Source organism: Bubalus bubalis, chromosome 2 (assembly GCF_019923935.1).
Source record: "Bubalus bubalis isolate 160015118507 breed Murrah chromosome 2, NDDB_SH_1, whole genome shotgun sequence".
Lineage (NCBI taxonomy): Eukaryota > Metazoa > Chordata > Mammalia > Artiodactyla > Bovidae > Bubalus > Bubalus bubalis.
In genome coordinates, this window is record NC_059158.1 from 12,213,272 (window position 1) to 12,237,020 (window position 23,749).

The window sequence follows — 23,749 nt, forward strand, 5'->3', positions numbered from 1 at the left end:
GGAGGAATGAGATCAGCCAGTGCAGATGTAAACTGGTCAGGTCTTGGTCTTGGGCCAGTGTCTCCCAAGTTCCGGAACCTCCGTAAGATGAATTTAGCTGGAAAAGGACAGATTGTTTTTTTTTCTAGCTTTATTGAGGACAGATATTTTTACTTTTAATAGTTGATTATTTTAACATGCCCTTGGAAAATTTATAAATATAGCATCTTACTCATGATTTTATAATGCTCAAGATGGGTAAAAAATTCAAAAGGAAATCTCTTCAAAGAAAAACAGAGATCATACCGACATTGTGTGCCTATGGAAAGAGTCACCAGGGTGAGAGGTGACTAACTGAAGTCTTGGCAAATGCTGAGTAAGAACAAGTCTGACTCTTATTATCTCAAATCTGTGCCTGTTTAATCTTGATGTCCAAACTAAATGATTCCAAATTTGTGAAGCTTTTATTTCTGATGTGGAGTTTAAGGAAAAAGGATAGAAAAGGGGGATGATCGGAGGAAAAGGAAGCAAGTAGGGAAAGCCTTGGGCTTTCCAGGTGGCACAGTGGTAAAAAGAATCCACCTGCCACTGCAGGAGACGCAGGAGACCTGAGTTTGATCCCTGGGTCGGGAAGATCCCCTGGCGTAGCAAATGGCAACCCACACAAGTATTCTTGCCTGGAAAATTCCATGGACAGAGGAGCCTGGCAGGCTACAGTCCACAGGGCCACAAAAAATCCAACATGATTGAGCACAACAACCACAGGAAAAGCCTTATATGCAAGTTCTAAATATCAGATAAAGAAAACCAGCAGAAACAAATTCTTTGAATTCAGTGCACAAAACAGTCTTCATGAAGATGCAGCTCTATTTCACTTAGAATCTGGCTCTCTCTCGAGTGTCCTGGGGAGACAAGCATCTCATTTCCAGAGGGCCCCAGAGAAACAGCAATCACTGGCCATTCTTCTTGCCAACATCTTGCACAAACAGCACGAGGCAGTGGCTTATCCTCACAGACAGTACAGAGCACTCAGAAACTGGTTCTCATGGCAGAGACAAGGCTCTTGGATGGGTTGACTCAAAAAACAGGATATTTTTCAAGTTCCTTCCCCCACTCCCCATTTTCAAACTACCTCTTCTAATTGCATACTTACAGTTTATAGGAATTTAATAGGGAAAAAAAAAGCCCAAGAAATGTCAGAGGTGACAAAGCAACATATCAGATCGACTCTGCAAAGGTCACAGAAGCCAGGAACCAGTCAGCAGATTTGCCAGAATAAAGTCCTAGAACTTCACATTTTAGCCGCTAAGGGATGCTCTGTGGTCTCCCACAGGAGGGCCCAGTCTCTGCGCTAGGACATCCCAGGACATCCCTCAGCCTCATCTCTGACCACTCCAGCTCGGCCTAGTGGGACTCTCTCAGCCTAGTGGGAACCTCTTCGTTTCGCAAGACTCAGCCCAATTTCACTTTTTTCAGAAGATCCCTTGTTCCTGTGTCCTGAGTTAGATCCAGTGCTCTGGGCTCCTGCAGTGCCCTCTCCCTCCCTGCCTCCCTCCCTCCTTACCTCCCTTAGTAGATCCTTTAGCAAATCTTTACTGAGCACCTACTGTGTTCTGTTATTCTTAAGCACCAGAACTATAAAAGCAGCACCTGTTTTCATGGAGGGTACATGGGGATACAGCTTCCAGAAACCACTCCAATTTATCATTCTTTGGGGTTTTGGTTTTTGTTTTATTTTATTTAAAATATTGTGTTCAAAAAAAAATATTGTGTTCATGTCAGGTGTCCAGCAAAGTGATTCAGTTTTATATATATATATATATATATATATATATATATACACACACACACACACACACACACACACACTTTTTTTTCAGATTCTTTTCCATTATAGGTTATTGCAAAATATTGAATATAGTTCCCTCTGCTATACAGTAGATCCTTGTTGTTTATCTGTTATATATATAATAATGTGTATCTGTTCATCCCAAGCTCCTTATTTTTCCCTCCCCACCTCTTTCCTGCTTTGGGAGCCATAAGTTTGTGTTCTCTGTCTGTGAGAACAACATGCTTTTTGATAATGAAAGTTCAGTGATGAAAACAAAAAGGAGGGAGGTGGTTTACTGAAGTTGGAGAGACAGACAAGTAAGTGGTTGTTGAAGGGAGAATTTTAAGCTGAGACCTTGATGACACAAAAGAGTCATAAACGAAAAGATCTGGAAGGTCAGCGGGGACAGAATATGAAAAGGTTTTAAGCCCCTTAAGACCTCTTGGGAGTTTCAGGAACAGGAACAAGGCCAGTGGGGCTTGTGTGAACCAGTGAAGAGGGGATCAAGATGAGGTTAGAGAGGGAGGTAGGGGCCAGGAACCACGGGCTTTCTAGACCATGGAGAGGCATGTGGATTTCATTCTGAAGGTGGCTGGAAGCCACCCAAAGTGGTTTTCAACCAGGAGGAGGTGGGAGGATCTTCTCAAAATCACCGCAGGAGTTAAGGACACCCTTGTTTGCCAGACATTGTAAATCCTCAGGTCTGGGGCAGGCTGGGCATCGCAGGTGGTGAACCATTGACCAAGATCTCTGTCACATCAGACTTGTGTTCAAAGCCATGCCACATCCTCCCCTCACTCACCCTGCCTTTCCCTGCACCTAACCAAACTGGCTGCTCCTCCTGCGTCCTTTTCCAGCATTGGCAGTTCATGGCTCTCTAAGTCCTGCTTTATGCTGCCTACACGGCCTTGAAGAAATTTAACCAGACTCAATCCTGATCATTTTATCATCAAAATATCTTTTGATTTGGCCTCTCATTACCACTGTTAACTGTTGTAGTTCAGCGCATCATCTCCCATCTGACAGTCACAACAGCCTCCTAAACTTGCTCATGGTCTCCACAGGCCAAGTATTAACATCTTCCATACTGCAGCCAGCGTGCTCTTCCTAAAAGAAAAAATGGGATCATGGTGAGCAAATCTCCATCTATGAGGGCGTCTGCTGACATTTCCTTCCCAGATGTTATTGACTCTCTTGCCTGTTAAATATCACTAATAACTCCTTATGCTTACAGAATAAATTTCAAGTCTTTACCATGGCTTACCAGACCCTTTTGAATCTGCCTTCAATGTATGGTCCTTTACATCTCTTTCACTCTATTTCCAACAGTTACTTCTTGCTTCTAGAACATTCCCTGCCTTTTCACGCCTGACTTCTCACAAGCTCTTTCCTCTGCCTAGAATGCCCTTCTTCTCAAGCAAACTTCACTTGTTTTTCAAGTTCCAGCTCAAATGAATCCTCTAAAAATGTAGGTGCAGCATTCTCCATGCCCCCACATACAGCGTTTAGCACTTTACATTTCTGGACTTCTGGTTTGGGTTATAAATATTTGAATCCCCATGAACCTCTCAAGAGCAGAGCCTGGGTCTTATTTATCACTTTATTTCTAGCACCTAGTGTAGTGTCTGTCACAGACTGCTTAAAAAGATACTTGTTGAGTGGATAAACCAGTGAATTACCTTCAACTCCCACCCCCGTTTGCCATACGTTTTGATATTCACCCCCTCTTTGAAAGCAAAAGCAAAAAACAAACAAGATCCAAAACTTCAAGCCAGTTCTGTTTGATAGCCCCCGTGGATGCTTCCTCAGCCACAGCTTTAAATAATGTAAGGTGCTGCTAAATTGAAATTATCTTGGCACAGTTAACTGCATCTGAGATTTAACTGAGTTTAGGCCAAAAGATTTCATTTTTCAAGTGGTTTGCCAAAATGGCTAAAACAGAAACAAGAAGGCACTGCTTTAAATATAGTTTGCTTCCTCTTCTGTTCAGGGAGTTATTGGCCCACTTTGAAACTGGAGAAAGCTCTCCAGGGGACAAAAGCAACAATCACTTCTTTTAGTTTAACTACAGGTAGGACAGGGCTTCCCTGGTGGCTCAGAGGTTAAAGCGTCTGCCTCCAATGCGGGAGACCGGGGTTCAATCCCTGGGTCAGGAAGATCCCCTGGAGAAGGAAATGGTAACTCACTCCAGTATTCTTGCCTGGAGAATCCCATGGATGGAGAAGCCTGGTAGGCTACAGTCCATGGGGTTGCAAAGAGTCGGACACGACTGAGCCACTTCACTATACACTATACAGGTAGGACAGCCACTCAGAGACACTGAAGGGTTTGTCCTGGCACTTTCATTTGGGTTTACCCGAGACAGTGCTAAGTCACTTCAGTCGTGTCCGACTCTTAGCAATCCCATGGACTGCAGCCCCACATGGGATTTTCCAGGCAAGAGTACTGGAGTAGGGTGCCATTGCCTTCTTCGAGTGCTCTGCTAAGAACTTGCTAATGAAAAAGCAATATTATGAATGGTTGGCTGTGCTTAGAAATCTAAGCAAGGGGATCAGCAAGATCTAGAAAGATGTGTATCTATCTCCCTTAAACAGAGGTTTGCCAACTGTAATCACAAAGTAGCAAAGGCAGCTTTCAGGGCTGAGCTGGAAGACTTCCGACACATAAACATGGAGAAACACAACCAGAGCCTGGGGGAAAGAGGGCTGCCATCACACAGAGAAGACTCCTGTTGGTTTCCTTGGATTGTTCGTCTGTGTCCCTCTTTGCCTCGCCAAGCGGAAGGGGCTTCACTGAACTGTGCTCCCACTCTATACAATGTTTGTTGCCCAACTTTAGGATGAAGCCAATCCCACACTGGTGCTTTTCCATCTCCTCTCTATAAAATAGGGGAATTCCAGTCCAGGAGGGTAAGAGTCTTTGTGATCAGACGAACCAAAGATTGTTGACAAAGGGATAAGGCACATCCCAGGGGAGGCTGCGTGGGAGCTCTAGACTTTTGAGCAGTACCTAGGAGAAAACTAGGGGACTTTCCTGTAGCTCAGATGGTAAAGAATCTGCCTGCAATGCAGGAGACCCAGATTCAGTCTCTGGGTCAGGAAGATCCTCTGGAGAAGGGAATGGCAACTCACTCCAGTATTCTTGCCTGGAGTATCCCATGGACAGAAGAGCCTGGTGGGCTACAGTCCATGGGATCGCAAAGAGTCAGACATGACTGAGTGACTAACACTAACACTACTAGAAGAAAACACGAGAATTAGATGTTAGAGAGGAGGAGAGTGCTGCACTGGAGGGAATGCTGAGGGACAGAAGGCAGAGACAGAGCAGGGCGAAGTTTGTCTGAGGACAGTTAGTAAACCTATTTGGCAGGAGAAGTAAGTCCCATCTTATCTGTCATTTAAATCTTTAATCTGCTAAAATTAATCGAGTTCTTCTATAAGTTGAGTACTATACTAGAATCCTGGGGAGTCAGGAAAAAAAGACAGTTTGTCCTCAAATAACTCAGAGTCCAGTGGAGGAATCAGCCTGGTAAACCAGTTCAGAGTGATTGTGATGGATGCTGTGGTAAGAGGTATCAACAAGTGCCGTGGAAGCTCACAGAGAGAATGGCCTGATTGTCTGGAGGATCACAGAAACCTCCATGGAGGTGATAACATTTGGATGGGGTCTGGTGGCTCAGACGACAAAGAATCTGCCTGCAATGCGGGAGACCTGGGTTCGATCCCTGAGTTGGAAAGATCCCCTGGAGAAGGGAATGAATACCCACTCCAGTATTCTTGTGTGGAGAATTCCATGAACAAAGGAGCTTGGCAGCCAAAGGAGTCCATGGGGTCACAAAGAGCTGGACATGATTGAGTGACTTTCAATTTCTTCAACATAAGCAGGAGCTTGCTAGGTCTGCAGAAGAGAGCTCCAGCTAAGAGAATAAGTTTTCTCTAAACCTTTCCTCCATTATTGTTCACCATGAACCTTCACAGTTTCCTTAATGGTTCTCAACGATGCCAGACTCACTTTTGGCCCAGTCTTTCAGGTTGTTACCTGTAGTATGTGCCACACTCTGGATGCCAGCTCCTTTATGCCAAGGCCCAGCACCTCCCTGAAGCTTTCCACATGATCTCTCCAACTCTAGTTCATGGGAGAAATGACATGAATGCTGATACATCTGAGATTTCCAGCGATCAGGCAAGACAGTGCTCAGCAGTGTAAGGACTGGCATAAACTCATATGAAAGAACCGTTCATGGGGGTCCTTCTATTCCTGCTCCCAAAATCGTCTCAGGAAAATGCAACGCCAAGTTAGCAAGTGGCTGTCACTATTCCAGCTCAAGGTGTTCTTTCTCCGCTCAGAAATTCTAAAACGCTCTTAGTTTGTACTGCCAATTTAGAATATATAAATGCTTCATTTTAAAAATAAATTCATCATTTTAATTGTTTCTTGTGTGTCACTAACTAGACAATAGTTGGTTGTATAGTCCGCTGTTATCTACCTAACTTGACCATAAGGTCCTTCATGACAAGAACCAACTCTCATGTTCTTCGATCAGGAGCATGACCCTGCACTGCAGGGCACCGGTAGCAGTCCCAGTTACAATGATTACTTGATGGCCCTACTCAGAAAATCCCACTAACCAGCCCTGTACTGGAAGCATCCATCCACTCAACTGAAGGTACAAAGAAAATATTCGATTCGTTGTTTTTCTCCAAAATTTCCCAACCAACTGGTCCTGAAGACAAAATGTCTCAGAGCCTTGCCTCGTATGTGATAGCAGCTCTAAGGTATTGATTGGATCTGATACCATTTCTTTTATGCAAATGATCCTTAAAGCTACATCTCTGGCCCCGACACGTCCCGAGATCTTCAAGATTCCCATTGTCCTCTAACCTCAGTCACTAAACTCAATGTGTCCGGAATGTCCAGTACGTCTTCATCCTTACCCCGCTCTTTCTCCTTCATTCTCTGTTTCGGTGAATGGCATCCATTCTGTGGCTCAAACCAAGACCCCACGAGACATCTTTCACTTCTAACAGGAGTAACTGTAACATTTATCACGTGAAGCGCTGTGCTCTTGAGAGTGAAAGGAGACGCTAATAAGTAACTACTCTGACGCAACCAGGATCCGTGGTGACTCTCCTGCTTATTTCTCTCACCACTTGATGACCCATCAATCAATCATCAAGTCTTGTCAGTTCCATCTCCTAAAGATCTCTCAGACTCCACTGACCCCGTTTTTGTTGCCTTTATCTCTTGCTCTCAGTTTTACAGTTTCCAGTCCATTTTCTACCTAACAGAGGGATCTTTCTGAAATATACATTTGAGCAAAACTCTTCAGTGGTCTTGAACTTTATTTTTAAAGAAACAAGTTCAATCTCAGTATTGTCCCTGTTTACCATTTTTAACCTCCACTTTCATTGCCCTCGTGTCTTATTACCCTTGCGATTTACACTACAACCAGAGGACGGTGCTTTAGGTTCCCAGCAAATGCCGTACTCTTTGACCATGCAGCCTTTCCACACGCTGGGCCCAATGCCCCAAACTCTTCTGTTTTCTCACATCTTCCACATGGTGAACTCTTCTTTACCCTTCAATACCCCTTCAGTCTTAGCCCAAGGTTTACAACTAACCTCCACCCAGCAACTGGAATGCCTTAGCTAAAACATAAATCTAACCATGTCATTTATTTGATTGAACAATTCAGTGATTTCTGATCTCCTGCAGCAGAAAATTCGACCTTCTTAGTGGATCTCTGCACGTATTGATTTTCACTGCTCTACCTTTGCTCTCACTGTTCCTTGTGCCTGGAATGCCTCTCCATATTTCTGGGGGTAGTGCTGGGTTTCAGTCTTGGTTCTAACATTTATTGGTAGGTGATCTTTGGAAAATTTTTAATCTATTTTTGTGTGTTAGCTTCATACTCAGTACAATAAAGATAATCGTAGTATTAATCTCAGAGAGTTTGGGGGGAAGGTGACACAAATGAGGATTTTAAACAATGTACATAATAAACTCTCTGAATATTAGCCATCATTATTAGTATCCTTATAGCTACTGATGTTCTAGACATTATCTCCTTCCAGAAATTCCTGCTCAGTCTTCATGTTTCATTCATTCATTCAGTATACAGTTTTTAAACCCTACAAATCTTCTAGACATTCTCTGCTGCTGCTGCTGCTGCTAAGTCACTTCAGTCGTGTCCGACTCTGTGTGACCTCATAGACGGCAGCCCACCAGGCTCCACCGTCCCTGGGATTCTCCAGGCAAGAACACTGGAGTGGGTTGCCATTTCCTTCTCCAATGCATGAAAGTGAAAAGTGAAAGTGAAGTCGCTCAGTCGTGTCCGACTCCTAGAGACCCCATGGACTGCAGCCTACCAGGTTCCTCCGTCCATGGGATTTTCCAGGCAAGAGTACTGGAGTGGGTTGCCATTGCCTTCTCCGAGACATTCTCTAGATACTAAGAAATAAAACTGAATCAAGTAGTGCTTGCTTTCAAGAATATCGAGATGGTGGTAATTTCATAGTAATGTCTCAATATCATCTGTTCCTATGGCACCTTCTCCATGAGGTTGTATGATCTACAGAGACATAAACAGATATATTCACTCTTGATCCCCCAGGGCCTGGTACACTTACTGGCACACAGGAGGTTCTCAAGTAATATTTGTTGGAATATATACTGCATTTAATCATTCTAGTCTTACACAACTCTTGGCAAATACTATGCAAGTGAGTCTCGAAGTCATAAAAACCACTTTGTACCAGTTCTAAAAATTGTCCTTGTTTCTGCTATGCTAGAGAAAATAAAAGTGCTACTGTACTCTTTCATGAGAAATCATGAGAAATACTGGGCTGGAGGAAGCACAAGCTGGAATCAAGATTGCCTCGAAAAATATCAATAACCTCAGATATGCAGATGACACCACCCTTATGGCAGAAGGTGAAAAAGAACTAAAGAGCCTCTTGAGGAAAGTGAGAGAGTGAAAAAGTTGGCTTAAAGCTCAACATTCAGAAAACGAAGATCATGGCATCCGGTCCCATCACTTCATGGCAAATAGATGAGGAAACAGTGGAAACAGTGGCTGACTTTATTCTTTGGGGCTCCAAAATCACTGCAGGTGGTGATTGCAGCCATGAAATTAAAAGACGCTTACTCCTTGGAAGGAAAGTTATGACCAACCTAGACAGCATATTAAAGAACAGAGACATTACTTTGTCAACAAAGGTCCGTCTAGTCAAGGCTATGGTTTTTCCAGTGGTCATATATGGATGTGAGAGTTGGACTATAAAGAAAGCTGAGCACAGAAGAATTGATGCTTTTGAACTGTGGTGCTGGAGAAGACTGTTGAGAGTCCCTTGGCCTGCAAGGAGATCCAACCAGTCCATTCTAAAGGAGATCAGTCCTGGGTGTTCATTGGTAGGACTAATTGAAGCTGAAACTCCAATACTTTGGCCACCTGATGTGCAGAGCTGACTCATTTGAAAAGACCCTGATGCTGCAAAAGATTGAGGGCAGGAAGAGAAGGGGACAACAGAGGATGAGATGGTTGGATGGCATCACTGACTCAATGGACATGGATGTGGGTGGACTCCGGGAGTTGGTGATGGACAGGGAGGCCTGGCGTGCCGCGGTTCATGGGGTCCCAAAGAGTCGGACACGACTGAGCAGCTGAACTGAGCTAAACTGTACTCTTTTTTATTTCTGATAATTTCAGAAGTCTGAAAACTTTAGACAAAAATATGTGACAGCCTGTTAAAAGTTATGGGATGGGAATGAAACATTTATTTAGACTAACTTTTCTTAGTAAGCTTCATAAAAATAAATATTGTATATTTCTCTGAAGCATTAATATTGTGGACAAATTTCGGCAAGGATCATCCAAACTTCAAGTCTTCTGTCTGTCCCGCTTTCCATACATCCATCTATCCACCCATTCATTCACCAATTAATGTCAGTTAAGCTTAAACTCTATCAAAAAATGGTGTCAAGTCACTAAAGTCTTAATGCATCTCAGTCTTTCTTTTTTTAATATTTTAATTTTATTGGAGTATAGTTGGTTTACAATGGTGTTAGTTTCATGTGTACAGAAAAGTGATTCAGTTATACATAAACACATATTCATTATTTTTTGGATTCTTTTCTCAAATAGGTTACCACAGTATATTGGGTAGAATTCCCTGTGCTGTAAGTAGGTCCTTGTTGGTTATGTATCTTATATTAACATATAGTAGTGTGTGTATATTCATCTCCAGATTTATTCCTCCTTCCCCCAGATTTGCCCTATGGCAACTGTAAGTTTGTTTTTCATATCTGTAAGTCTGTTTCTACTTTGTAAATAAATTCATTTGTATCTTTTTAAAATTAGCTTCCACATGAGTGATATCATATGTTTGTAGTATTTCTTATAGAGTCATCAGCATTAGAAGTAGGATAAAAGAAAAAGACAATATGGATGTATAATTTCTCCTTAACATGTTTATTATGGGTATTTTTATCTCATCATAAGCACTTTTATCAGTGTTTATGAGCATCACCAACTCAATGGATATAAGTCTGAGCAAACTCCAGGAAACAGGGGAGGACAGAGGAGCCCGATGTGCTGCAGTCCACGGGCCACAAAGAGTCAGTCACAACTGAGGACTGAACATTCCACATTTGGGGATAAGTTTTTTTGAAGAAAGAAAAATATTTTTTTTTACATTGCTTTGGGAAAGCAAACCTTAATAAATAGGTAAAAGTCTTGAGAATTTAGTAGAGCTAGGACTTCAAGGCCTAATGAGCAAATGGAGAGAAATGATCATATGGTTCAAAGTTAGACGGTAAACCTCCCATTGCTCAGTTGGCAAATTGTAATCATTATCAATGCCAAGTACGCTAATAACACTAATAAATCCAATCCCCCAAACCAAACTTAATTGACCTGGAATAATTGCAAAGAATACCAGTCATAGTAACAGGGAAAATGCTTATCATGGACTCTCTCTATGTTGCACACTCTCAGAAGCAACATGTCAAGACACACTTTTTTTTAAGGAAACCCCACAAGAGCAAATCAGTCACCAGAGTCCATGGGGTTCTACCCTCTCCAAAAAGTCTGATCTGTATTGAATCAAAGAAGAAAACTCTCCAGGCTTAGACATGTCATTCCCTGAATAGTTGTAGAGCTCCACCTGCTGAACAAGGAACAGAAAGCACACCCTAAAGCCAGGAAATCTCAAAGGTGATTAAAAAGTTGGGATCAAACCTGTGATGACAAGCACATAGTCTTGCGAGACCTCATTTTTAGAAGCCCTGAGCCTACTACATTTCAGCCAAATTCCGTTAACTTCGTTAAACTGCAACAAGCAAAAGTTGTATCATTTACTTGGCATCATCTATCCCTATGAGAATAGTCAGGAAGTTGGGGGAATAATATAGGGCAATTTCCAAGCTCACCTGTCTTCCTACTGTATGTGGGGACCTTTAGCTCCTAACCCTATATAGAACCAAGACAAATATATCCATCTGTGAATAACGGATGACAGCATTACAGAAGAGCTTGCTTTCTCTCTCTGCTCCAAAACCACTGCCACACTTTTCAAGTGTTTCCCGAGAGGATGGACCATCAGCACTTCCTAATGTATGATGCTCAGCTGCTCTTCTGAAAGCAACCCATGAGCTCAGAGGCAGCATCTGAAGTCATTTTCTTCTTTGGGGTGCTTTTTAGTAGCATGTGTCTTGAAATCTGAAGAGTCTGGCAGTTAAGACTTCTTCCATGAAGGACCTTAGGAAGACATTCTGCCAAAGAACAACTCTCAAGCCTTCTGGTCTCCCTTGTTGTCGGAAAGATTCTAATTCCTCATTAGCAATTAGTCATTGTTTTCTAGGATCCCAAAGGCTTTCCTAGTTACCCCTAAAATGTAAATACTTTCTTCTATGTTTTATCTGTGACTTTTGCTCCTTCACTTTGAATTCTATTTTACTGTTTGCTGACTTATTCTGGAATCATCAGCTCAATGGTTGGATGCCTCCTGTCCCCTCCTGGTGCCCAGAAGCAGCTCTCTGGCTGGAGGCAGTCATCTACAAGGGGACTCGTGGATAAGGACCACAGGAAGCCTCTGAGAGACCATGTGAATCAGGCTAGGCTTTCCAAGTGCTGAAATGAACCTGCAGGAGCCTTTCAGGCAAAGGTATATTTTGGGAGGCACTGTATATTAAAAGTTAAATCCCTTGTTTCACATGAGTATCTCTCTCTTGCTCGCTTGCTCTCTCTCTCTCTCTCTCTCTCACACACACACACACACACACACATCCTGAGACAAAATAGATACAGTCTTTCATTTCTCATTACATCTGATTGTCTCTTTCTCTTTTTCACTCTTTCTATTTCAATCTTTGTGTCACTGTCTCTCTGTGTCTATCTTTATCTACTTCTCCCATGTTACTTTCCCCAACGTATCCCTTTAAATAAAATAAAGAAATCCTATTGTCAAATGGCTGTCACTAATTGGTCACATGGGCCAATGTGACCTACCCCATTCACAAGTTATTCTTCTTGAACTACAGAGACCTGAATGGATAAGGGTTTTCCAGGAAAGAAGAAATGGATGTTTTTGTATCAAGATTTGGATGCTTAAAAATGGTCTAGCATGGGAATTCCCTGGTGGTCCAGTAGGTAGGACTCTGATCTTTCACTGCCAGGGGCGAGGGTTTAATCCCTGGTCAGGGAAATAAGATCCCACAAGCCATGCCACGTGGCCAAAAAAAAAAAAAAAGAATGGTCTAACAGTCTGCCAAAAGATACAGAGAAGAGGAATACCTCTGGGAATACAGAATGCCCTTCTTCTAACCATGCCCAAGCAATAATCAGGAATTCGATAACTCTTAAGGAGTGCTACGGAGCTGAAGCCAAAGTCCCATGATGCCATCAGGATTCAGATAAAGACTCTTCTGATGATTTTGGAAAATTGATTGTATTCAACCTTTACTATAGGCATGTCTCACACTAGCGTTCCACAAATTTCTGATGAAAAGGACTAAAGGCAATTTCTTGTTTCCATCCCTCCCCCACATCAGTGGCCACATCAACATCTGGTGGACATTCTGAGTGGAATGTTAAACAGACTTCCTGATTGGGAGGAGGAAAGTGGAGCATTAGTAAGAAGAATAGGAAAGATAATCAGAGAGGACAAAAACAAAGGAGAAAAGCACTTTTAAGAAACTTGGAATAAATATATTCCAACTTGAGAAACGGGTGACAATAAATGAAAATTAACTAAAGGTACTCATTTCTAAAGTAGATTCTAAGAGAGTGTTTTTCACATACTAAATTGGCATAGATTCTAAACTGAGACTACCTAGTGCTGTTAAAGATACAGTGGAAAAGGGACTTTTAGGCTTGTAATAAAAGGGTATAAAGGTTTTGGAAACCAGTCTGATGAAGCATCAAGACCCTTAACTTTCCTTTTCATGTCCCTGGACACAGTAATATAGAATTTTCAGCATATATTCTGAAATAGATTTAAAAATTAATGCACAGAGATGTTCATTACAGCATTATTCATCTTGGTTAAAGAAAACAAAATTGGAAACAATCTAAATATCTTCTATTAGGGACATAGTTAAGGAAAACTGGTTTGCAAGTAGCTTTAAATATAGAGAAATGTTATAAAAAAGATGCTAGGAGAAAAGATATGATCTAAACTATGATGATAGGAGTAAGAAAAACTGAATGTGGACTTATAAGTAATTTTTTCCTTTTGATTTTTGAGGTCTTACAAAATATTTTATAATATGCCGATATTTCTTCAACAATCATCCTCAGAAAACTGAAAAAGGCAGAAATGCAAACACTTGTATAAACCCTCTGACCAGACACACCAACCAACTCTCTGGTGCATGACTCCATGAGAAAAGAAACTGTATAAATGTTTCTTTCTGAGGTTCTTAGACTCTCTGACAACTTTCTATGTTTATCCTTTATTGGATTAAAATTACCACAGCCCCAATTACCAAACCACATGCAGAATTTTCAGAAATCCTTTGGAGCAGCTGCCCAATCCTCCAGGGTTTTTCTGCAGTTGCAGGCTTCAGAGGGTTTAGCTAAGCAGGGTATTGCATGAAAATATCGTGTTACCAGTTGACTTGCAAAAGTTCTTTGGTAAGATTTTAGTAACCATGTTTTGGTGAATAAATGGAGCAAGGAGAGTGAATCATGTCCTGAGATGCCTTTGTCTGGGAAAACCTATTTTTGGTTAGAAACCTCTCCCCTTAGGACCTTAGGGGTGGGTGCAGGGAACCTTCACTGTCAGCAGTACCTACATCTGTCTAAATGTATAGACTCTATTATACAGAATGAGGTACGTCAGAAAGAGAAAGACAAAAACTGTATATTCATGCATATATACGAAATCTAGAAAGATAGTGCAATGATCCTACATGCAGGGAAGCAAAGGAGACAGAGACATAAAGAACAGACTTTTGGACACAGTGGGAGAAGGAGAAGGTGGGATGATTTGAGAGAAGAGCATTGAAATATATACATTGCCATGTGTAAAATAGATAGCCAGTGGGAGTTTAATGTGTGATGCAGGGAACCCAAAGCCGGTGCTCTGTGGCAACCTAAAGGGATGAGTTGGGGAGGGAGGTGGGGAGGGGGGTTCAGGAGGGAGGGGACATGTGTATGCCTGTGGCCGAGTCCTGTTAATGTATGGCAGAGGCCATCACAATGTTGTGAAGTAATTATCCTCCAACTAAAATAAATAAATTATTAACAAAAATAAATATGGTGGGCTCTCACAGAAACTGTGGGTCTGATAGCTCAACCTTGTTCTTGATTTGTCTATTCTGGAGAGTTATAGTTGTCAGATATAGGTACAGGGAATATTTTCATAACAATAACTTTTTATAGGTAATCTTTCTTTAACTTTTTATTTTATGTTGGAGTACAGTTGATTAATATGGTTGTGTTAGTTTTAGGTGGACAGCAAAGTAATTCAGTGACACATAGACATACATATACATGGTTTTTAAATTTTTTCATGAAATACATTTGTTGGATTTCCTTCCTGTTAGTTTTAGTGGTTTTATGTCCTTTCTAAGAAATTTTTACCTACCCCAAGTCACAAAGATACTCTTCTCTGCTTTCTTCTAGGATCCTCACAGTTTTAGCTTTTAATTATAGGTCTGTGATACATCCTGAATTAAGTTTTATGAGGTGTAAGTTCAGGTTCCAAGTTGATTTTCCTATGCATTTGTTCAACTGTTCTGAAACTATCCCTGTGGGCGCTGAGTAACCTGATCGGTGATGGGCCCGTCAGCATCCTGAGGTTTCCCTGCCATAACTCTAATTGCACGATAATACCTCGAAATGCCTGTCTTTGTGTTCTCCTTTCCCCAGCTCCTGGTGCCTGCATGCCTTTTCTGTTTGTCAGAGGCATTTGCTTTGCCTGGAGGAAAAGTAGGATAGTTAAGTAGGAATTTAAAAAGCAGGAAACAGTCAATGTTCAGTATTTCTTTTTAACCTCTAAACAGGCTTTTGAATATCTGAAAAGAAGTCCTGAGGGAATCAGAGAACAGAATTTAGACCACAAAAATAGAAGTAGAAAGAGGATGAAAGAAAAATGGAGCATTGCTTCCCCACCAATACATATAAATAGAGAGTCATTTGGGTTGAGGAGCAGGAGTGTGTGGGATAGAGGATGTACATGACCTTAGAAGAGGTGGGTACTGGGAATGCGAGGGCTGACCGGGCAAGACAGATACGGACAAGTAGGGTCAGCATCATAAACACTGCTAACCATAGTGAACAGCGCTGGGGATTCCTGGTGAAGCTGAACCAGTGCCTGTAGACCATTGGTTGCCTTTCCGGGGCATCCTGCAATCTACCCAGCTGGGGAAGTGTTAGCTATTCATCTTGTCCTTGGCAGCTTCCGTTTTAATAGTTCAATTGTTTGTTGCTTTCCATCTGAAATGTATAGGTAGTCACTGCTCCCCTCCATTTATTAAGAGCTTAGGGTCCCCATAAATTCTTCTCCCGACTCTTCTTTGGGGTGTTTGGGCCCTGAAACCCAGAGATGAGATGGTAGACAGTTCTTGTATTAAGACTTGAGTGTAGGGGGAACAATAGTGAAACCATTTATGTCACACGCTGACTATATAGTATTGTAATAATTCCTGCACTTTTCCTATCTTCCACTAGATTGTATGTTTAGGAGGTCAAAGATCTTGTCACTCTTGGTCAATATCAGACCCCGATGCCCAGTGTAGTGCCTAGTATGTTGTGGGTGCTCAGTTAGCACTATTGAGTTAAATTAATGATTCAGTAAAGAATGAGTGATTTCTAAACACACTGACTTTAGTGGGTTCCTTAGAGAGAATATCAAGATGATAATGCTTTTTATCCTAAACATGTAAGGTCTAAAACTTGAAACAATTAAGAAGCTAAACTATTAACAATTACATTTTTAGACTTTCCTGTTTTGCTGTTAAAACTTCCCAATCTTTGAAGTCTGTTTACAGTCTCCCATATTCATTCTTTGGAGTCTTGTATATACTCAGTGTTTCAAATGGTGAAGTCATTGAAAGCACAACACCCAGAGAGTTAGAGCAAGTGTACACGCCATCATGAGAAAACTCCATTTCTTCTATTTGAAGGAAATAGTTTGACAAACATAAAATTATTAAACCTTTTTTTTTTTGTACTTGTGGTAGAGAGAATAAGGGTCCTCCAAAAATGTTCATGTCTTAATCCTTGGAACCTCTTACCATATATAGCAAAGGGATTTTGCAAATGTGATTAATTTCAGGATTTTGAAATGAAGAGATTACCCTGGATTCTCCAAGAGGGCCCAATATAATCACAAGGGATCCCTTAAGACAGGCAAGAAGGTCAAAGTCAGAGGAGATGTGATGATGGAAACAAAGAGGGAGATTTGAAGTTACTCTATTTCTGGTTTTGAAGGTGGAAGAAGAAGCCATGAACCAAGGAATGTAGGCAGCTGCTAGAAGCTGGAAAAAAATTAAACAGAGTCTCTCCTAAAGCTTTCAGAAGGAGCACAGTCCTGCTGACTCTTTGATTTTTAAGACTTCTGACCTCCAGAATTAGAAGATAATAAATTTGCACAATTTTAAGCTACTAAGTTTTGGGTCAATTATTATATAACAACAGAAAACTAATACAGTTCTATAAACTTTACCAGTTGCATTAGGCATATTCAGAATGCTGGCTGAGAGAGGCTTGAGAAGAGCTTAATGAGGTGATGCTCAACTGGGACAGAACAGGAATTCTATAAACAGATCAGGTGATGCTAAGGAATTTAAATTATTCAGTTATGTATAAATTGCCTCATGAATATTTATAAGCATATGTCTGAATATTATAAACATATCCAGATTTTATATTTTTATATATATATACATATATATATATGCACACACATCACACCCAAATACACACATATATACTATCTTGGGAGAGGTGTAAACAAAAGAGTGTGATATAAGAGTACCTAATCCATTTTTAATTACACATGCCTTACCCAGACTTTCCACATATAGTACTGTACTTGAAAAAATAATGTTGTAAAAGTTTGAGAAGTGGGAAATAGAGTTCTTGGGAAGTAAATGAATGAATGATTAGAATTGGTTAAATTAGATTAAATAATGATGTACCTGTGTTTCGTGGCAGACCAGTGATTGATTTCATTGGGTTTTTCCAAAGACTGAAAAATACTGATCCTTGAGCAAAGCTGAAAAAATTCTGTTTGCTTTATCTAGTCCTAGGGTCAAGTTTAAATGTATAAATAGAAGCCATGAGTCATGCTGCCAACTTCTAAGTCTGAAATCTACCCCAGTTACAATGTTTTGAGCGATACCAATGAGACCCTCATAGTCAAAATACACCCTCCACTTCCATTGTAATGCCTGAAATTCAGTTAGCAGCAATTTGTTCAATTAGGTTACTAAGATTTTTCACCTTAGTTTTCTCTTAAAATACCAACATCCATATGGATAGGGAATCTCTCCAGGTCATTATCACCAGCTACCTTAGCAGGAATAATTCATGTAGATTCCTTTCTAGGGGAGTAGGAGGTGGGAAAGGTGGGGAATACTAAAAAGGAAGAAAAGAGGACACCACAATGTGCCTAAGGCTGGCCATAGCCAAGTTTAAGAACTCTGCACTCAAACAGTTACCAAACTTAGCTGCAAACAAAATTGCAAAGTAACAATTGCTACCAGATTGCTCTGTCATCTATCCCTGCAACAGCCTTGTTTATTAGGTGGTAATATGATTCCAAATTTAAAGTTGCACAAAGTAAGGTATAGAAGTGAGCTTGAAGTGAACAAGTCAGGACTAAGTTTAAGTGCCAAGTCTGTAGGACTCATGATGCTGCCCCCATTCCTCTCGTGAAGCTTCTCTTTGGTACCAGCCTCTTCCTGCGCTGCCCCCTGACTTTCCATCTCAGACGCTCTGTGCTCTCCTGTCACCCTGTCACCCAAGCCCTCTCACACTAGAGCCCCCATTTTGATTGACTTCACACTCCTATCCTATTTTTTTCCCTTGGCAGCAGAGCTGGGGTTCATTTAACTCAAGGAGAGTTGCAGAGGGCATAGAGACATGCCTGAGAGGTCTCCCATGGGCTTAGCAGGAATTTCAAAGGGGCAGAAAGTTAGCAACCCACTGATTCAGTAATAAGCAGCAAACCATGACCACACCTGTATTCATTCAATGACCAATGAAGGCCACTCTTTGCAGGGTGCTATGGTAGCTGCCAGACAACTGAAGTCAGAGTTTGGGAAACCTGAGAGCACGCAGTGGAAACACAACCACACAAGCAAGCCTTCAGTGTAGGAAGAATAAAACACAAAAGAGAGTCTTATGCTGGAGCCCCAAACAGTGGTCCAGGATTGGAGTTTAGTACAAGAAACAAAGCAAGAGTCTGATTGCTAGACTAGGACTCCAGGTGAAAGTCAGCTGAGCAGAAGTGTGCCTTGACTTTGACTCATCTGAGCCTCAGAGTTTCTGCTGGCTTCCTAGAGCTCAGCCTGCAGCTGATGTTGTATAGGCTGGGCCAGTGTTTTTCAAGCTGTGAGTCATGACCCATCCATGGTCATGAAGTTGGTTTAGTGGGTAGTAAAGAACACTCATGAAAATAAATAAAATAGGGAGAATACCATGTGAAGGTGAAGGTAGATTGGGTTGATGCTTCCATAAGCCAAGGGCTTCCCCTGTGGTTCAGCTGGTGAAGAATCCACCTACAATGTGGGAGATCTGGGTTCCATCTCTGGGTTGGGAAGATCCCCTGGAGAAGGGAAAGGCTACCCACTCCAGAATTCTGGCCTGAGGAATTCCATGGACTGTATAGTCCATGGCGTTGCAAAGAGTCGGACACGACTGAGCAACTTTCACTTTCCATAAGCCAAAGAATGCCAAAGATATCCAGCAAAACACCAAAAGCTGAGACAGAGTCATGGAACTGTCTCCCTGAAGCCCTCACAAGGAAGCAGGTTTAAGAACTCTGCACTCAAACAGTTACCAAACTTGGCTGCAAACAAAATTGCAAAATAGTCATTGCTACCAGAGCAATCTATCCCTGTAACAGCCTTGTTTATTAGGTGGTAATATGATTCCAGATTTAAAGATGCACAAAGTGAGGTGCCTACTGGCACCTGTTCGTGAACTTCTGGTCCCCAGAATTGTGAGACAATACAGTTCTGCTGTGGAAGGCACCCACTTTATGGTACTTTGCTACACAGCCCAAGCAAACTAAGACACATTCTCCAAGATCTCACCCAAGTTGGCATTTGTGCTGGAGGAAAACGGAACTTTTTCTAATACCACTTCTTTCCTTCTACTTGAGGTCAAGAGCATACCTCCTGTTTCTCCTCCTCCTCCTCACTACTGCCCCCTACCCATCAGTCCCTATCCTGGAGGCATTTGGGGGATGGAGTGAGCTTGTAGGGTGGTCAGGGTAGGTAAGTTGGGGTGGAGGGGAGGGAGGGTATTGCAAGTTCCCTTTTCCTACTTCATCTCCCACCAGCAGTTCAAACAGAACAAAATAAGACGAAAGACCACTGATCAAACTTAGCTCTGCGTCAAAAGACCGGCTAGTTCTAAGACTAAGGCAGACCATCAGGGCTGATGTGGCTTGGCATCTCAGAGGAGCAAAGAGACCTTGGGTAGTACCTTCTCACTCCTTCACCTGTTTTCCTACAAATGCAGACCCTCTTTGGGTAATGAGAAAAGGATAAAGCAGGTCTGTGGAAGGTGAGCCAAGGCAATCCATGCTGGGCTGCCCCCAAATTAGACTGGAACCTTCACCACCTAGGAAAGCAAGGCACCGGCCCCCTCTGTGAGCCTGGATCCACACGCACATGTTGGGGGCAGGATGTGCAGTGTAGATCTGAATTGTTCCAGCTTCCAACGTTGCACCCAGGCCTTAAGTGGAATCACTGTCTGTGGGAACTTTTGACAAGAGCTGGCAAGCTGAGCTTTTCTTTGACATGTAGCCGGGGGCGTAGCACTTGCTCTCACATGAGAGGCAGGGCTCTGCAGCCTGTGTGAGCCACAGGGCTTGCCCACCTTCAGCAGGAGGGGAAATTGCCCTGGTAAATTACCAAGTGAGGGGGAAATAGGAGTCAGAATCTCTATAGCGGAATTTATTGTGAAGTTCCAAGATTTTGCGAGAAGAAACCGTTTTGACATGTCGTGTCGTGCATGCTGCAGGCTCTCTTAAGCCAGGAAAGCTTTAATTTTGAATCACGAGAAAAGCCGTGACACACGATTTGAAAATATCCAGCCGTGCTTTGCCTTCCCTTACGGCAAATAAAAGTCTTGAAATAAAAATGTTTCCACGGATTTTCAGATCTTTGCATGGGTTGCTCCTTTAGTCACACGTTCTCTTTGATATTACTCACCGGCAGCTTAAATGGAAGTTATTAGCATGAATGAACACTCGTTTCTTAATGGCTGGATGAAATCCGTTGTGAAGCCCAGTCAGACAGAGAAAAGCAATGAATAGAATTTGCCTTCCTCTAAAAGAAACTTGGAGCGTTTGTGCAGTCATGGGCTGAGGGAAATGAATATGGTGGTTGGTTGTGGGGGAAGGGGGCGGATAGAACAAACCCTGCCCACAGGTCAAGTCGCAAATGCGCTCCAAGTGAAAAACCCAAGTCTGCGACCTCGAGGAATTGCATAAATGTATCACAAGACAAGATTTGGCTCAATGCCTAGAAGCCAATGAGGTCACAAAAGTCAGTACTCAGAAAATATGCCGTGGACCAGACTCATTCTATTGCTTTCCACCATAGAAAGAGGATCTCTTCCTCTTTTCTCCTGCCCCCCAACCGCCTGTTATTAGAAGTAAAAATGGGATTGCCAGGTGTTTAACTTATGTAATCTTACAAAGATGCGACATGTACTCTCTCATCCCACACTCGAATTTTAGCTGTGGCTCTTCTTGCTCTGTCTGGAGGCATCTCAGCAGTTAATGGGAATGATTCAAAAGATGCTACTCCAATTCTGGCTATTTTAAGATCCTTAGCTTTTCTTAGCCGTGGATTTCTTCTGTCTAAATCTGCCCGACTGAATTGGAAGCTGCCCAGAATCATCTTCTTTGGAAATTACATTTGTGCATCCAGGGTATATTTGTCGTTCCGCCCACACTCAAGCCACTTTTTGAGAAGTGCAGAGCAAGTCATGTGACAGTCATCAGTGTATTTGCACCCTTTTTTGTTTAAAAACATAATCTGCATTACAAATTGCACCAATTCCTGTATGTAGTAAGTCATCATTCAATAAAAAGCCCAAATGTATGCCTGTCACATTCAACATAATAAACTGCAAGTAAATACATCTTTTCTTAGTCCAAATCAGTCAGTAAATGATGTCTTTATTTTCTCTGTTATGCACCAAGTTTGCAATCAGCTTGATTCTTGATTCTCTGAGGCCAAGACCGCACAGCTTCAGAGCAGGGGAAGAGCGTGTTTTGTCAGAAGCGTTTGGACATCTGAGGACAGGAACGTAGCCAAAGCAATCCATGTCTCCAATTCTTTGCTTTACTTTCTTCTCCTCACTCCAGTATTATCACCATCACCATCTTAACCTCCAGATAGAAAAGACTTATTACACAGTGTCTTCATCGGAAGTGATGCTATTAATATGGACGAGACATTGTTCCCTGCGTGCTGTGGATGAGTCTGTGATTCATAAAGACGTATGGTATAGAAGAAACACTTTGGCTTTTTTAAAATTTCTTGATTGGAATATAATTGCTTTACAATGTTCTGTTAGTTTCTGCTGTACAACAATGCATTTGGGCTTTAGAGTAAGACAAGACTGGGTTAGGACTGCTGTCTTGTAACATACATTAGATCTTTGTCTTTGGAAATATTGCTTAACCTCTGAGATCTTCTATTTAGTTGTCTACAAGATGAGGATAATGGATGCTTTCCAAGATAAATGTGATGACTTTAAAATACATGTGTGTTGTGCTAGGTACACAGTACCTGCTCAATTAAACTTTAACTAGTAGCATAGATGTGGTCTTACGGGAAAAGGCAAGCTAGCTAGGCTATATTTACTGTGGACAACTTAATTTTTTAAAAAGATTTTAAGTCTTTACTGAATTTGTTACAATATTGCTTCTGTTTTTTGTTTTGATTTTTTAGCCATGAGGCATGTGGGATTTTAGATCCCCACCAGCGACTGAACCCACACTTACTCCTTTGGTACGAGAAGTCTTAACGACTGGACTGCCAGGGAAGTATTAATAACAGTGATTATCATTCTGGCTACCACAATCTCCTTTAATTGTGTAACAAGTAAGAGCGACTTATCATTTCCTTTTTGTAAATGAAACTGACACTCAAATATAAGTCAGATTTTTCTGCCCTAAATTTGGATTCCTTTTTTATGAAGATTATAACCACTCCATTGCCCTCTCTTTGTACTTCAAACAATTCAAGCTTATTTCTGCCTTTGGATCCTTAAACTAGATGATTTCTCTGCCTGGAAAACTCTACTTTCAGTATTTTACATATCTGACCACTTCTCTTTACTTGGATTTCAACTCAAATACTCCCTCCTCAAAGAAGTCTTCCCTGACCACCCTGTTTAATGCAAGCTCCTCATCCCAGCCACAGCCCCAAGTTCCCCCGAATCTTTATATGTTTCACTGACCCAGGGCTCCTAGCAGTGCGGGAGTCACATGACATAATGGTTAAAACTGAGGGCTCAAGAATTAGGTGGTCTGAATTTAAATGTTACTTGTACCACTTACTGACAGGGTGACCTTGGAAAGTGACTTAATCTTGCTTTCTGTACTTCCATTTCCTCCTCTATAAAATGTGGATGATGATAATGTCAGTGGCAGCATAAAAGTGTTGGGTGGGATTAAGTGGATTAACACACATGGAGGGGATGTGAATCAGTGTCTGATGGAGACACGCAATAAACGTGGATGAAGCTTTCAGGGTTATGGGACACACCTTATCCTCCAACGTTATCTTATCTCTGTGTGTTTGTTTATCATCGTCCTCACCACAGGGAACGCTTGGAGCCTCCCATCTTTTTCACCATTCTGTCCCCAGAATCTAGAATGGCACTTAGTAGGGACTTGATAACTATGTGATGTTAATGAATGAGAGAACATGAGCTGTGTGTATATTAGAGACCAGCAAGCAAAGGTGTGATGAGAAAGAGGTGAGGCTAGAGTAGCTGCATATCTGGATGAGATGGTTTCTGGGGACTTTCTGCTTCTGTTTCACTGTGTATCAAGCATTTATTCTCTCCATGCCTTCCAAAAGCCCTCTGTTCCTCTCTGATCTTGTCTCTGGGCACGCAAGGAAAGACCTCATCTAACCAGCATCTCCACAGGTGTGCTCAAGACCCACAGGTGTAACTTCATAAACCATTACAACTCAGGGGAAAAAAGTCAAGTTGAACTCTTTAGAAATAATAGCAGA